General features: G+C 48.2%; 1 protein-coding gene across 2 annotated transcripts in view; it reads left to right on the top strand.

Moving 5' to 3' along the window:
* The window catches only part of LOC118233599 (anion exchange protein 2-like), an 88,798-nt gene that overhangs the window by 14,672 nt on the left and 56,626 nt on the right, over positions 1-17,500 (top strand). Inside the window, exon 1 of one of the 2 annotated variants that reach the window (XM_035429380.1) lies at positions 10,161-10,248. The exons of the other annotated variant lie outside the window; for it this stretch is intronic. The gene's annotated coding sequence lies outside the window, so the exon portion shown is untranslated. Of the gene's footprint in view, positions 1-10,160; positions 10,249-17,500 lie in introns of those variants that run through there. 2 annotated transcript variants of the gene reach the window in all.

Genomic DNA, 17,500 nt, shown 5'->3' with positions numbered 1-17,500 from the left:
AGGGGGAGGGGGAGGGGGGTGGGGCGGGGCTAAAGGCACAGCTGGGCTGTTTGTCGTTCGTTCATTCAGATCGTCCCAGAATGTGGGAAAGGGGTGCACATTTAATTTAGCGCGTTGCAGGTGCATCATTATATTAGCACTGGAAGGTTAAGAAGTTCAATTGAAAGATGAACATATACAGTGAACTAATGAACATATACAGTTTTTTTCCCATTGGCCTGCATTTTATGAGTAGCGTAGCCTCAGTTGGGTCTTGTGAATGAACAGTGAGATGGTTTATGCATGAACGTCCCTCTAAAACAAACAACCTACAGTCAGATTCGTCACAAACTGCCCGACTGCACAGCAGTAGTTTTAGCACACGCTTTCCCATATACTCTTTCTGTGAAGCAAAAAATGTTGTGTATAAAAATAATTTATTAGTTATAACACACTTCCTGTGGAGGTAGTGCTTGCTCTTATAACACACAATGCAAAGTAAGTTTGGTTGAAGTTTTGGTTGCGCAGAATCACATGTGGTCCTGTGCAGTACGTCTGAAATGGCTGAAAGGTCATGTCTGTTGGGGGGGGGGGGGGGGGGTTGCTAAATCACCCGTCCCTGGAGAGTGAGCCCAAGTCAAAACAGAAAGTTATGAAATGCTGGAGACCTGAAGCTCACACTTATCTGCAGTAAGACGAGGATCATCGGTAAAGGCCATTTTAAGGGTCGCAAAAACAAAAGAATTTCTGCAGTCATGAACTGCGCCGTCTCCCTAGATTTCAAGGCCTTAGAGCAGGGGTCCTCATTCTTACCCAGAAAGGGCCAGGTGTGGGTGCAGGCTTTCATTCCAACCAAGCAGTAACACACCTAATCAACCACTACAGTCTTTGCTAAGGACCTTGATTAGTAGAATCGGGTGTGTTACTGCTTGGTTGGAATGAAAGCCTGCACCCACACCTGGCCCTTTCTGGATAAGATTGAGGACCCCTGCCTTAGAGTGTCATGAAGGAATGTGGTTTTGTTTGTGTGTAAATGCTGAAAACTCCCCCAAAAGACCCAACAGCAGCTAAAAGAGAGCAGCCCATGCCATGCCAGGGGGATTCCGCACTCTGCTTGCCCCCGTGGACAAACACGTTAACCACACTCTGAATTTTGGCAGAAATTTTTCAAATAAACAGACTCGGAAAAAACCCGTTTAAAATTTGCTGAAGCGTGGAAGGAGCAAATGAAGAGTGATATCGGTTTATCTGAGAACAGCTGGTGTGCGTTACGTTAAGATCTCGAGGTTAATGACTGTTTTTTTTGGGTTTTTTTTTTAAAGAGCAGGCGAAAGCTCTCGTACGTTTCTCTGTGATGAAACTGGGCCCAGGTGCATAGATTGACCTCTCCGTGTCAGTCTGCCTCATTCTGTCAGTGTCCTTTAATCTACTGTTTAACCTGGAGCGACAGACACAGCAGGATGCTTAAATTGAGGTGCCAAGTGCTGCTGTGGGTGGCTGGACTGGAGCTTGTTGTTAGGCTGGGGTTCCCAGTGACAGGACGCTGTTGGACAGCAACCATGCGCTCCACCCCCACAATGGGAGGACAGGGCTCCTTCAAATTAAATGAATGATGATTGGACATTGGACAAGTATCAATTTGTAGAACTGCCTTCAGTACAGTATGTCAAGAGTTTGGACTCCTAGCCCTGTGTTTATTATGCCTTTTCTGTTTGTTCCTGTCAGGAAGTTCATTGAAAGTGCTCAGGTTTGTCACTGGTTCATTTCTCCACTTGCCTAACTGATGCATGTTTTGCTGGGTGACTCCACCAGGGACTCTGGAGCTGACTTGCTGGGCAGATCTGGGGGCCTGAATTTTTTGTGGAGTCATGTAAATGGAAGTAAAATGGAACCCCCCCGTTTTTAAAATGCCCTCTGTCTGTGGGGAAACTAGTGGAAAAACTGGGGCAAGTAAGTGAGTGACGTTAATGGAAACGCCTGCGTGACGTCCGGCGCCAGGGAAGATGAACGATGAGTGGGAGCCAGGCTGGGGAAGAGCGCAGCTGTGACGCCAACAGCATTAACCTTTTAGATCAGGTGTGAGGTCACAAACATGTGATCAGGATGTTCTTATAACTGAACACGCTAATGCTGATGTCACAGTCAGTGTCGCTGCTGGTTCTAGAACACTGACTTCGGCTTTTGTCAAAACATTTGTCTGAAAAAGCATGCTCTTCAGAGGGTTAACATTCTCAGGGTTAATAAATAATTTGCCTTTGAGTGCCGAAGCCAGCTTTCTGGATGAACACCTTTGGGCCGTCCGGTGCTTGCAGTGCCCACCCTCCCCCCCCCCAGGCAGGTGTTTGGCCCCCCCACGTGCGTGCCGATGATGTTTTGTAAAATGTGCTCGACTGTTAATGAGCTAAAATTCGACCTTGATGTTGGCGACCCCAAGGGTGTAGTTTATGTGGGAGGTAGAGAGGAACCCCCCCCCCCCCCCCACCCAATAATATAGCATGATGGTGAGAAAAATAATACGGTGATCAGTAGTCTGAAGAATTTCCCCATAGAATTCAATATAAACAATCATTTCACAGCTGTTCCTTTAAAAAAATTATCCTGGGGGAGGCGGGGGGGGGGGGGGGGGGCATGCCCTCTGACCCTCCTATGGGTAGCAGTTCTCAGGTTCTATGCATTTCGACCCTCCCTGTATTTATTCAAACTAAAGTTTCGCCCTTTGGGGCAAACTGCAAGTGGGTGCGCTCTAAAGTGCACGCTGTGAACGAGCCAGTTTTATCCCGGCGGGCTCTGATTGAGTTAAATAACATGCAAATTACGCAGAGTTCCTGGGTGCTGCTGAGTTTCTGTGCGTTAGAAACGCAGACGCAGATTCGATACCTGTAAGGAAAAAGTGGGAATTCTCAGCGCACGCGTATGAAGGTAGAATTCTGCGTGAGATATGACGGTGTATGAAACCTTGGAATCATGCCGTGAGCGATAACACAAGCTACGGTGAGAACTTCTTTACATCCAAGACCTGCAGTCAGTGTTGATTTAAGGTACAGTGCGCACATGTTTATGTACAGGGCTGATCTAATGCATCAGTGTTTCTCCTTAGGTTTTGATGTTACAATAGTGCTCTCAGTCTATGGAAAACTAATCAGTGTTTGGTTCATTCCAGGCTGTTGTCTACCTCATTGGCAATATTGTCCAGTGTCACAAGGTGAGCTTTATTTAATGAAAACCTGTATAAAAAAAGAAGCTTTGGCTATTGTTATCTTAGTAATGGTGCTCTGTTCGTATGCCTAAGACATACCAAACTCACCAGGTTGACCCATGTTCTAGGGGCGACATAGCTCAAGAGGTAAGACCGATTGTCTGGCAGTCGGAGGGTTGCCAGTTCAAACCCTGCCCTGGGCATGTCGAAGTGTCCTTGAGCAAGACACCTAACCCCTAACCCCTAACCCCTAACTGCTCTGGCGAATGAGAGGCATCAATTGTAAAGCGCTTTGGATAAAAGCGCTATATAAATGCAGTCCATTTACCATTTACCATTCTGTCACTGAATAGATTGCTTGTGAAGGTTCAGAGATCCTCTCATTAAAGTGAGGAATTCTTTATCCATGGGCCTCTAATACTTTTGAATCAGTGTTTATTTACATGTCTTGCTCAAACAAAGTGTTATATTTTTACCTATATAAATAGAGTATTTGTCCTTATAGATTACTCCAGTACTCATGAGCAACCTTAGTTTCAGCTATTTTTGACATAATTTTTTAAAAAGAATTTCATTTTGCTGTTACTCTGAGCTTGCGGTGACAGAGATGTTCCTGATCGGAGCCTTGCGGCCTATCATACGTATGATAACACTGGTCCGTCCATCCATTCATTATCGAACTCGCTTATTCCTGGCCAGCCGTGTAGAGGGACTGGAGCCTGTGCCAGAATGCATTGGGTGAGAGGCAGGAATACACCCTGGACAGGTCGCCAATCTATCGCAGGGCATTTCTCACTCTGTGTGTGTGTGTGCTGGATTTAGTGTTGTTCATGCCTTTGTGATCAAGTTATCACTCTTAATCCACTACGATGAATGTGTTGAAGGGTATCTGATGTATAGAAGTAAATGACAGAAGAACATACTTTTTGGCTTTGACTCAAACATTAGTGTATATCCTGAACTCCACAGTTGTTGGCCATTAGCTCAATGGTGCAACTGTGAATTATATGCTGAATTCCATAGTCAGGCTAGTAGCTAGTAGAGCTACTGGTCCATAATGACGTGTAGTGTTACGCTCGTCTGTTCTAGGAGTTCTGACTGTTTCCAAAGGCGTTCGTGGGACTGAAATGACCGAAGCAAATATATATCAGGAACACTTACAACCATGCGCCACCTGCTTGGCCTCATCCGATCCAAGTGCCTGCTCAGTAGAGAGCAGCCCTGTCCTTTGTGTTGGTGTAGTTTTGGTGTAGTTTTGTAGTTTTGTTAAAAATCAGTGTCATGAAGTACAGCTTACGTGAGAATGGAGAAGGATGGAAACCGAGGGAAAATGGTGGACACGATGGAATAATAAGAGGGCGTGGCCCAAGAGAGGTGCAACACCCAGCAGCAGCAAGCCTCCTCAACTGCCATCGTCTTCCATGCTCCTGTAATCTCTTCACCCAAAACTTTACCCTATCAAAACACATGGGTGTGTCCCCGAATACACTCTACCCATCATCCCAGGATAATGGCGGTGTAGCATAAGGGGTAAGGGAACTGGTCTTGTAACCTGGTCTGTATCCTGGTCTTGTCCCGGGTAGGACACTGCCGTTGTACCCTTGAGCAAGGTACTTAACCTGCATTGCTTCAGTATACATCCAGCTGTGTAAATGGATGCAATGTAAAAAAAAAAATGCTGTGTAAAGTGTTGCGTAAGTCGCTCTGGATAAGAGCGTCTGCTAAATGCCTGTAACGTAATCCCAACTCACGCGGCCGCGCAGAATAGGTGTGTTATCTAAAGAAAATAACGAACAAAGGGAAAACAAACCAAGGAGGAAACTCGTATGCGCGGGCATAGCGGTAGCGTTGAATGAGGTCAAATGCACAGCGGTATTTCGTTACCAAGTTCAAGGAAACCGGAGTGATTGTGAGCTTTTCGCCGCCAGCTGCTGAGCCACCCTTCCACTGCTGCTGCTGCTGCTGCGGCGGCTTCCTGCTTCCTCCAGGACTGAATCAAACTGTGCCGCCCGGTCCCTCTCGCATATCTGTGTCATGTGACTGAAAACCCATGTTGTTGCTAAGAGCTGAAGATCACCACCTAAATTATGCAATCTGACAGTTTGGAATAATGGCACATGAATATCTTAAAATTACACGTCCTCAAAATTTTTCCCTATAACATCATGTTTTATTTTTTTGTTCTGTCTCTGTTCCCCTGCCCCTGCCCCATTAAAGGACTGCAGATGGTGTGGCCAAGTTGGTGCCTGCAGCCTGTGTAACCTGCATCCGTGTGCCTGCGTGTAGAAGCGGTGCTCGTGTCCTTATGACTTTCGGTGTGGCCCACTTCAGAACTCATCTTGCCCAAGCCAAGAAACCACAGGTCATAGACACTTACTGTTTGAGACCCCCCCCAGTACGCTTGGTTATTGCAAACGGAGGTGTCAGTTGGGTGAGCAGGCTTGGAGCAAAAGTCTTCGGTGATTTTTCACCCCAGGCATGGATCTTCAACCCCAGTCGAGCTGTGACTTTGGTTCATTTACAGAATCGACTGTGGGACCTTATTGGTAAATGGTAAATGGACTGCATTTATATAGCGCTTTTATCCAAAGCGCTTTACAATTGATGCCTCTCGTTCACCAGAGCAGTTAGGGGTTTGGTGTCTTGCTCAAGGACACTTCAACACGCCCAGGGCAGGGTTTGAACCGGCAACCCTCCGACTGCCAGACAATCGGTCTTACCTCCTGAGCTATGTCGGACCTTATTGTCGCGTCTGTTCAGTTAGCTGCAGTTACCTGGTCGTTCACGGTTCCAGAAACAGGCACCAATGCTGGGAGTTTCCAAAGCATCCTTGCTGGGCGCACCCGTCTTGCCGACAACAGCCACTGTGGTTGATGGGAAATTGTCCCGTTCCTTTAAACATTTGACTTTTCTGCACCAGAAATGCATCATGGTTCTGTCTCACAATGACAAAGCAAACAGGCTTGGAATACCCAGAATCCCCCTTTTCCTTTGTCTTTTGCGTTCCCCACCACCGCCCTCTTCTTTATTCCTGCATACCTGTGGCCCCCTCCATCATCTCTGACACTTCCACAGGTAAACTGGAGCCTTCTTCCTCCTGCTCTCTTGTTGCATTGATTTTGCAAGAAGGAGGATGGAACACGGAGTACTACCAAAGTTGTGCACGTGATGACAGTGAACAGTCAAGCCCTTCTCTTCTTGGATTTCCTTGTTCTGAAGAACGTACATACATTGTAAAGTGCTTACTGGAAGTTTTTCTCTCTTAATTTGTGCCATGTCAGGTCCTATATCATTTTTGCGCAGATGTCAACTTCCTTACAGGCGTGGGCCAGTGCAGTTTTAAATGCTGCAGTAATTTCAGCCACAGGATGAGCTAATATTGCTAATGTTGCAATGTTTTACACCGGCTGCGCCATGCTAATCCATTTAGCTTGTGGTACCACCAGCCCCTGTTGGCATCTCGGGATTCAAAGGGCACAGTGGTTCCCTCTGGGCACTCCACAAGGTTGTGGGTTCGAGTCCCGGCTGGCCTGGATCCTTTCTGCGTGGTGCTTGCTTGGGTTTCCTCTGGTTGCGGTTCCTCCGGATGATAGTGTCTGCTAAATGCCTGTAATGTGATGTGGTTACAGCCTGTTGTTAAGGTTGAAAAGGCTATACGGTAAATCCTTTGCCTTAAAAAGTCCGTTGCAAAGCTGGAGGGTGCAATTTGTGTCACGTGTAATGCTTTTCTTAGCCAAATACCTCATGGCAAAGTCCATTCCAAGCCGTGGTATAATTTGGCAACCGTAGCCCGTAATGTCTTGCTCTTTGCTCTTTTTTTTTAAGTTTCCATATTTGGAAACGTGACCTTCTTTCTCAAAGGGCGCCCTCCCACAAATGGCCATACGGGGCAGAGATTCGGATTTACTGCGGTTTTCTCCCCGATGCTGTCCGTGTGGATGACCGGGCGGTGGCCTCCACGCGCTACTCCGAGCCGTGACTCTCCGCTCCGCTCCCTCCGAAAAGGGCGGTTAGCCAATTAGAGCGCAAAGTTACATGAACGTACCAATAAGAGTGCATTTCACTGGCTGCTTTCTGAAGAATTATTCTCAATCACAGCTTCGTTTATAATTTGCGTGCGGTCAGTCGCTGATTTACGAACACAAAATCAAAATGGACTGATTTTTGTTTGCTGATGTAATTTCTCAGTGTGATCCAGGCTACCTGCTGTGGCACTAACATGTAGAACTCTGTCGAGTAAGATCTGACACATTTTTTTTCTTGTCTCCGATCTTTCTTCTGGTAGAAAATTGAACATTGAATGTAGGCTATAAAATTAAATTATTAATAGCATTCTGGCTTCGTTTTAAAGTATTTTATCGATTTAGATGTGGTGCGTGAAGCACCTTGTGAAATGGGAAACACCAGTGTTTCCTTGTTTTCACCTCACAGTTCCTGTGGTGCAAGATTACTGCAGTCAACCGCAGGACAAAGTAGCACAAAGGCTAAATAATACTGACTTCCTGGCTGCACAGCTGGTTGCATACAGACTTCCTGGTTGAGTGGGCTGGGCAGCTGGTTTGGAACATTGCGGGGCTGCTGGGTGCCCCGTCCCGTTTGGCTACTGTTCTGATGCACGGATGCCCCGCGTGATCGGGTACGGAATTCGGACTGTCCCGGTTCGGGCTGCAGCTCCACAGGGCCCCACAGGGCAATGCATCCGGGGGTGGGGGACGGCCTTGCGTGGTTTTTTAATACATTAAAAATCACCAGCAATTCTTTGTAACAAATGTTTTGCTCGCATCACTGCGTAGTTTCAATATGATTCTTTGAGTTGTTCCTTTAAGCCTCATTTTTTAAATTATAAAATCCACACATCAGTATTACCCACAGTTTTGGTTTCAGGAAATCTGTGGAAAGTACATGATTTAAGTATGTAATTCAGTAATAAAACTGAATCCAGGATAGCCTAGACTAGTTCTTGATAATCACAGTTCAAAAATCATTATCGGGTCAAATTTATCGAACTCCTGGCATTATGAAATGGTCTGTTTGACTGCAGGAAAGGTCACTGTGTGAGATTACAGGCCTAGTGCTCTATGGAGTCTGTAGAAACATAGACCCTGACTGTCAGCTTAACGAGCCTGGGACATCTGGGAAATCTGGGACAGGCAGACTAGGTCTGCAGTTGTGCCTGTGTGTGTGTGTGTGTGTGTGTGTGTGTGTGTGTTTGTTTGTTTGTTTGTTTGTGTATGTCTGTGTGTGTGTGTGTGTGTGCGTGCGCGTTTGCATTTGCGGGGGTGTGTGGGCATAGATATTTCTGCGTGTGTGTGTGCGTAGATGTTTGTGCATTTGTTTATGTGTGTGTGTGTGTGTGTGTGTGTGTTTGAATGCGTGCGTGCGTGTGTATATGTGCCTTGGTGTTTGTGTGTGTGCTTTTGTGCGTGCATGTGTACATGTGCATTGGTGTTTGTGCATGTGTTTGTGTGTGTGTGTGTGTGTGCGTGTGTGTGCATAGATGTTTGTGCATGTGTTTCTGTGTGTTTGCGTGTGTGTGTGTGTGTGTGTGTGTGTGTGCATGTGTTTCTGTGTGTGTGTGTGTGTGTGTGTTTGTGTGCGTGCGTGTGTATATGTGCATTGGTGTTTGTGTGTGTGTTTTTGTGCGTGCATGTATACATGTGCATTGGTGTTTGTGCATGTGTGTGTGTGTGTGTGTGTGTGCGCATGTGTGGTCAACAACCTCATCTTGGGCAGAATCACTGGATTATGGAAGGACGTCATCCCCGCCGCTGAACCAGCTCTGATTGGAGCGTAATTAGCCCTCTGGTTCTGTGAAAATCGAGTTCCCGCTTTCACACGGGCAGAAGGCTGGAGCTTCAGAAGAGTTAGTGTCTGCCTTTCACGTGAAGCGCAAACCGTGATTACTGCAGGACTCAAGGAGGACGGCCGGTGACGTGGGTGTGGAGATGTGGGGATTTACTCTCGAGTTCAGCCTTATTGCCCCAAGCTGCAAGGAGGGAGAGGGGGTGTGGGGGGGGGTAACCAGAAAATCTCACCAAAAATTCCATTTTTGGACCAAGAAGGGGGCTCACTGTATATTTTTATTGACGTTCAGCCTTGGAGAAAAATGAAAGAAAATCCCATCAGTGGGACTCCATACCCGAGCCGGTCTGCTTATCGATGAGCAGGCTCTGGCTCAGTGCTGTGCCTGTGGCTCTAATGATTGTGTCCTGTGAGCTGCCGGTGGAACTTTGCCAAAACGGTGTTTTGTTGTTGTGTCTCACAATTGAGAGCAATTGGGGGGGTGGGGGGGGGGCGCGGGGGGGGTTTGTGGGGTTGGGACGCGGGTAGGAATTAAGCTCTAACAATAACAAAAACAAGTCTTTGGCTACAATTAATGATGTGGGTGCTGGGGAAAGGGGCTATGGGAGATTATTACATCATGTGACAGTGGCATTACTCAATTTCCCAGACTAGTCACACACACACACACGCACACACACACAGTCCCAGCCAGCACTGTGAGAAAGTGGGAGCGCAGCTGGGAGGGGGGGGTATTTTTGCGCCGTACCTGTGGAATGTGGACATGGTGCCGGTCCGCTCCCCTCCACCACGCCCCCGACCGCCGCCCCCCCCCCCCCCCCCCCCCCCCCCGCACCGCCCACGGCTTCCCGAAGCTGCGGATTAAAACGCTCACCAATTAATCCTGGCCCCCTCCCCAACACACACACACACACACACACACACACACAGAGGCTGCCTCCCATCCAAACCCCCTATATAGGTTTCACTTCAGTGCACTGTACTCCTGAGCAGCTTGCTGGCCTGCTGCAGCTGAGTAGCAGGGACTCTACTGAGCGCGTGCAGCACACTCAGGAGCCGTTGGAGAGAGCCATTGTGACATCATCGCCGTCAGTTCCTCTCGAATGCTGGGTGCCCACTGATGCGCGCTCTTTAAAACTGGGGGGGAAAAACAGGATCGCTTCCAGAATCGTTTCGTTTGGACAAGGACCCCGGGGAATCGTGGCAGTTCCCTTTATTTCTTTTTCTTTGTAATATCTGCTGCTGAGGATGAATAAGATGGTTGCAAAGAGGTGAGTTATGCCTCTATTACCATTTGTTTCCTTTGCTTTTGACCTGTGCCTGCAAGTGGTGTACAGAGTTTATATACAGTAGGTGTGTCACTCCAGGACTATACTTGCATATATTTTCTATAGTTTTCTGTACAGATCATTTGGGAAAATTGTCACAGAAATATCAAAGTATCATGGAAAAAAGCTTTTTTTATGACCCAACAGAACAAAAGTAACCACTAGTTATTTTAATTTAATGAATGCTTGACTTTAGTCCTCCATCTTATTTCCAGAGAAGTTCATTCAAAAAAGTTCCCAACCACACCACTTTATCAAATAAGGTAATAAGGCTGATAAGGTGATATGGAACAGGAAATGATGAGTTGTTTGGTATTTGCAATAGCATTCTCTGGACTGAGCATTGCTTTGATACAAATAAGTCATGGTTCCACTCCTTCAATGTGATGATAAGAGTTTTACTTCAGACACACTAAGCATCAGAGGTGGACATTCCAGGGGTCAGAAGGTAAAAGTCCTGCCATGTATTTCATCCACCCCTGAACTCAGCCAGCTGATTTAGCTCTACCTCCTGGCTGAAGAATGGTGCTCATTAGCAAATCCAGGTGACAGGAACAAAATCCTGGGATGAACTTTTACTTTCTGAACCTGGATTGTCCACCTCTGCTAAGCATGCCGTCAAGTACAATTACACACACAACACACACACCTCATAACCAGCATGCATAAGGACAAGCCTTTTTCCTTGATCATTTAGCAATTGTCAGTGTGCTTAAATTACTTTTCCTTATTTCACTAAGCTGGGGCAGACTTTACGTGCTCTTCATGAAAAGTCCACCTTTGGGAAGTTACCATAGACTGTATAAAATAAGAAGTTACAAGGAACAAATGAGTAAAGTAAAGGATGTCAGTCGGCGTTTATGACTGATATAACCACAGCGGGGGAAGTGCTGCATTACTTCGGGTTATAAATATACATATTTCGCCCATTTGGGGACGTCCTCGTGCACGCAAGGGAAAAAATGTGTCTTGCTGAGCTAGCAATAGTACCTGATTCCAAAGATAAGCCATGATACCCACAGATATACGTTTACGCGTCAGGCACGCAAAGGAAAAGGCGTGTGTAACTGCCAGTTATTCGATGCCTGCTTCCTGGGCTTCACCGTCTTGGGGGAGCGGGTGGTTCTGTGGGCTCGCGGGCTGTTCTTTCCTGCGCTTGTGAGCCTGTCACTGTTCGAACGGGAGCCTGTAGGTTAGGGCGGACGCTGCTGTAAAGCGTTGTTAGCTGCCGCAGCACCACCAGGCTACGCTTTGGGGCTCCTTTGCAGTGTTGTCAAAACAGTGACCAGCAGGTGTCAGTTACGGTTTACCCTCAGTGCTGGAATGTACAGTGACTCGGGGTCTACTGTACTGTGAATGCGCGATCGTTTTTCTCACGCCGCTCAGAACTGGTTCGCGCCTCTGTAAATCAAGCCGAGATTGCGCTATTAAAGCCAACATATTAGAGCGACATGTGATTTGAAGAACAATAATAACCGCCGCCGGTCCCACAGTGCTCGGAAAACATGATTGTTTTTTAATAGGAAATATTGAACGCTTTCCAAGTGCTTTGAACACCTCTGGATTAACATTCCATATTATTATTTAAATCTTCCCCGCCGTCCCGCCTAGGTCCACCGATCACGAGGGGGGAACCGAGTTTTTTTTTTTTTTTTCGGCAGATGATCCCCGATTGTTGTTCTTCTGTCCTTCGAGCTGGGGATTTGAACCGCTGCCTCTGAGAACGCGAAGGCACGCAATTAATATGTTCAAAACGCGGCCAGTGTACACACTGCGAGGAATGTCTGCACGCCGGCGGATTGTACAAAGACCGTGACGGTCCTTCGTGCCAGACAGCTGTTCGCAGTTAACACTTTTATTTCTGTGACTCCGTTCGACAGCCTCGCATTTGAGAGAAGTTTTTGTCACTGTCTTAATTGCTGGTTAGGGAACTCGATTTCTGTGGTAACGGACAAAATGTTGCTCTTGATATTGTGGATACAGTTTTAGATAAATGTCCAAAAATGTCTTAATCGGTAAGAACTGTCGTAAAGACACATTTGTTATTTGGTAGTTTCTGGCACACTCACTGCTAAAGTATCTGTCAAAATATGTTAAGTGTTAGAGAATGAGGCCAGAATGATTGTCAGTTTCCCCAGACTGAATGGAAATTCACTGTGTTTATGGTGAACGTGTGTTCCGGTAAATTCCAAGAAAATGTACAGAATAAGAATTTGAGAAGGCTTCCTTTCATTTAGGGAGGAAAAAAAACTGGCAGAGTAGGATTATAATTATCATAAAACATGAAAGATGTCTAAGACTAAAATAAAATAACTGGCACCAACAGTCATCTGCTGTGTAGTAATTCATTTTATATACAGAATCTAGGATTGGAAGACAAGTTGCAATGCACAAATGTGGTTTTCTGAGCTTGTGAGTTTTTATATGTACATATATATATAGTGTTGTCTGTTGATCTTTATTGTACCCTAAGCTTACAAGGCTACATGTGGAAAGCCAACGAGAGTTTGTAACCACAGTAAATCTGTGAACCCAGAATGTGAAAGCTTTGGTTGAAACTTATTTTAAAAAGTACTCAGGTTCTCTTTGGTATTCTAAACAAAAAAATATTTGGAAACGTGAGCTTTTGAGATACGCACAGTTGGCCATTTGCTGTTTTCCCAGGACATTTAAGCGCAGGACTAATGTTGGGTAAGCAGTAGGTGGCCGGGCGTGTTTCTGTCAAACTGTCATAAAATGATCCTTCACCCAGATTGCGAGTGTATTATTGTTGGAAAAGCATGTTGAGCGTTGCCTCAATATTTGCAGGTATGGAGGAATGTGTGCTGAGATATTTATTGAGGCCCAATTCTTCTGCTTGAGAAGGAGAAGTGTAAAGACTTGTTTTTGGAGGAGAAGATGTGCTCTGCCTCTGTATCACGTACTGTATGGCATTAGTAACAGAGTTAAGCTTCAGTCCTTTGTGTATAAATGAGTCCCGACACACCGTGCTATAGTGGATATAAATAAAATTAGTCAGAAGCCTTTGTGATTGGGTACAATCATCAGTTCCTCTGTGTGCAATAGCCGTGACCTCTGACCCCAGCGCGAGGCCAGGCATCACAAGGTCAGATCAGCAGGGAGCTGGCGGAATGTGCACCTTGTAGAGGAGCTTTGCTCGTGGTAAGTCTTTGACAGGTTATTCCATTGGTCAAGGGGTTGAAATGGCTTTGTACGGATTTACCACAAACTGGTGAACTTAAGTAAATGGACTCCTGTATTTTAAGCTCATGGAAACAGTGGTTTTGCTTGCGGTAAGACAGGGTTCATCTTCATGAAATTTACTAGTTTAGTGGTCGGTATTTCTTTGTCAGAGGAAGTGCAAATACCAAGCTGTTGCGTACAGTGGCCCTTAATGAATCACATTTAGGCATCTATGTCGTGACTTGGTAATATCGGCAGTTATCTGTGATGCGTTTCCTGTGTGGTTGAACATGTCAACTAATTAAAAAAAACTCCCCTCGTTGTATATTTAACAGTCTCCCCCCCCCCCCCCCCCCAGGCTCTCTTATGATGACATCAAACTGTCCAGAACACCTTGTGAGTGGTTTTGGTGACAAACGTCCTTTTCTATTTTTGGAGGCTCGTGGAGGGAGTTTGGAAATCTTTAGCCTCTGAAACAGGCTCCATTTTTAGGTATTGTGGTTCTTAGAAGTTTGAAGATTAGCCAAGAAGTCCATGTGACTCTTGTGTGCATTTTTAGATGCAAACCTGGAAGCTGGCTCGCACGCATGCACACACACACACGCATGTACACACACGCGTGCGCGCACACACAGACACGCACACATGTACACACACACACACACACACACACACACTAACCTATACAAGCTCACGCACACATTTACAGTTCCGCCCTGTGTGTCACTGACACATCACATCACACGGCTGCTGTCTCACACGCCTGTTGCTTCGGTTGGTCATTATATGTATTTTAAGTGACTGAAGTAAAGAAAGGAAAAAAAAGGTACTCGGCTGATTTTAACGAATGATTCAGCACGTGATGCGTGCCTGTTGACGTCTCTCTCCCGTCTTTTGGGTCATACTGTAAACCGCAAACCAGGGTTTGTGATTTACGAAATTTCAGCGTTTACTTATTTCGCGATAAACCCGAGGAAGACATTCCAGCAGGGGCCCGCTACTCCCAACAAAACCAGCTCCGCGACCTGCGGTCAGGATATGACGTCTTCCGCAGGAGAAAAAAAAGGTGTTTGCTTTTTCCCCTCTCTTTTCTCCTGTCCCCCCTTCTCTTCCGTCGTGCCGCTCCGAGCACAGTACGAAACAGGCCTTCCGATTGGCCGATTGGCCCTTGTTCTGGAATCCTCCGTGCGGTCGCCCTTTCACTGTGACGTCCTATCGCGTCGCGGGAACGCAGCAGAGATTGTGGGCCAGCGGGGTTATCGAGCCGTGCCGTTTACGATTGCAATAAAGTCTATCGTTGCTGAGATAACTGCCCAGTCCCATTTACTGTGCGTCTGGTATTTTCTCTGCACTGGTTGTTTTGTGGAGTGGTCAGGATGAAGACATCGAATGAACTCTGAATCTCTTCGCTTGTTTCTCGTCTGCTTTTTAACCGTGCGGCCGGCACAAGTAGACCAGGACTGAGGACCCTGTTTGCATATCGCGCGCCGCGTTCGAGAAACTGTTGAGTGAAAAGGAGGCTGTTATCTCCCCCCCCCACGCTCACACCCCCCCCCTCCCACTCACACCCTGTCCCATATCTGTTTCTTTTTTTGTCTGTATTTTCCCGTGAACTTGTACCCGGCCATCAGCTGACTGGTCCGACCCGTGGGCGTATCACGCCGGATGTAACCGCAGCAGCCGACGCCCTGCTAGAGTGCGAAACCAACTGAAAAAAGGACTTATGAACCGCCCGTCACCCACTGCAAAATCAGGGAAAAGTTCAGGCACCCATGTTCAGTTCAAAAAAAGAAATGGATGGTTCCGCATCGGTATGATTGTCTGAGTTTGCCACAGGGTGCTGACATGTACAGTTGATATGTAAGACCTGCTCTTTTCCTTCATTGCCACCTTTCTCTCTTGACTTGGTGACTTTGGTGCCAGTGGCAGGTGTTACAGAGAAGAGGCAAGGCCTGCAGAGAGCATTGCGTGTGCTGCGTGGTCTGGTGTGTGTGTGTGTGTGTGTGTGTGGGACAGAAGGCCTGCTCTGGTGTGTGTGTGTGGTACAGGGCCTGCTCTGGTGTGTGTGTGTGGTACAGAGGGCCTGCTCTGGTGTTGTGTGTGTGTGTGTGTGTGCGCGTGGGATAGATGGCCTGCTCTGGTGTGTGTATGTGTGGGACAGAGGGCCTGCTCTGGTGTGTGTGTGTGGTACAGGGCCTGCTCTGGTGTGTGTATGTGTGGGACAGAGGGCCTGCTCTCGTGTGTGTGTGTGGTACAGGGCCTGCTCTGGTGTGTGTGTGTGGTACAGAGGGCCTGCTCTGGTGTGTGTGTGTGTGTGTGTGTGTGTGGGGACAGAGGGCCTGCTCTGGTGTGTGTGTGTATGTGTGGGACAGAGGGCCTGCTCTGGTGTGTGTGTGTGTGTGTGTGTGTGGGGGACAGAGGGCCTGCTCTGGTGTTGTGTGTGTATGTGTGTGTGTGTGCACGTGGGATAGAGGGCCTGCTCTGGTGTGTGTGTGTGTGTATGTGTGGGACAGAGGGCCTGCTCTGGTGTGTGTGTGTGTGTGTGGGGGGGGGACAGAGGGCCTGCTCTGGTGTGTGTGTGTGTGTGTGTGTGGGGGGGGGGGGGGGACAGAGGGCCTGCTCTGGTGTGTGTGTGTGTGTGTGTGTGTGGGGGACAGAGGGCCTGCTCTGGTGGTGTGTGTGTGTGTGTGTGTGTGGGGGACAGAGGGCCTGCTCTGGTGTGTGTGTGTGTGTATGCGTGGGATAGAGGGCCTGCTCTGGTGTGTGTGTGTGTGTGTGTGGAGTGGGGACAGAGGGCCTGCTCTGGTGGTGTGTGTGGTTGTGTGTGGGGGACAGAGGGCCTGCTCTGGTGGTGTGTGTGTGTGTGTGTGTGTGTGTGTGGGGGGGGGGGGGGGCAGAAGGCCTGCTCTGGTGTGTGTGTTTGTGTGTGTGTGGGGGACAGAGGGCCTGCTCTGGTGGTGTGTGTGTGTGTGTGTGAGGGACAGAGGGCCTGCTCTGGTGGTGTGTGTGTGTGTGTGTGGGACAGAGGGCCTGCTCTGGTGTGTGTGTGTGTGTGTGTGGAGTGGGGACAGAGGGCCTGCTCTGGTGGTGTGTGTGTGTGTGTGTGGGGGACAGAGGGCCTGCTCTGGTGGTGTGTGTGTGTGTGTGTGTGTGTGGGGGACAGAGGGCCTGCTCTGTTGGTGTGTGTGTGTGTGTGTGTGTGTGTGGGGGACAGAGGGCCTGCTCTGGTGGTGTGTGTGTGTGTGTGTGGGGGACAGAGGGCCTGCTCTGGTGGTGTGTGTGGTTGTGTGTGGGGGACAGAGGGCCTGCTCTGGTGGTGTGTGTGTGTGTGTGTGTGTGGGGGACAGAGGGCCTGCTCTGGTGTGTGTGTATGTGTGGTTGTGTGTGGGGGACAGAGGGCCTGCTCTGGTGTGTGTGTGTGTGTGGTTGTGTGTGTGGGGGGGACAGAGGGCCTGCTCTGGTGTGTGTGTGTGTGTGGTTGTGTGTGGGGGACAGAGGGCCTGCTCTGGTGGTGTGTGTGTGTGTGTGTGGGGGACAGAGGGCCTGCTCTGGTGGTGTGTGTGTGTGGGGGACAGAGGGCCTGCTCTGGTGTGTGTGTGTGTGTGTGTGTGGGGGGGGGGGGGGGGGACAGAGGGCCTGCTCTGGTGGTGTGTGTGTGGTTGTGTGTGGGGGACAGAGGGCCTGCTCTGGTGTGTGTGTGTGGTTGTGTGTGGGGGACAGAGGGCCTGCTCTGGTGGTGTGTGTGGTTGTGTTCTGGGTCCAGCTTTGATCATGGGTTGAGAGGAGAGCAGCGAGCATCAGAGAAACCCTGAGTTATTTTCCACTGACTCACCAATCCACACAGCTCATGTGGATTACACTCACACACGCGTGCACTGCACACACACTCACACTCACACAGACACACGCACAAAGACACTCACACACGCACACACACACACCCACACACACACCTCTCCACATGTAGAAGCCAGCCTACGCACACTCAAACACCCCACGTGTACAAACCAGC

This window comes from Anguilla anguilla, chromosome 8 (genome assembly GCF_013347855.1).
Source record: "Anguilla anguilla isolate fAngAng1 chromosome 8, fAngAng1.pri, whole genome shotgun sequence".
Classification (NCBI taxonomy): domain Eukaryota; kingdom Metazoa; phylum Chordata; class Actinopteri; order Anguilliformes; family Anguillidae; genus Anguilla; species Anguilla anguilla.
This window is presented reverse-complemented; position numbering and strand designations above follow the sequence as displayed.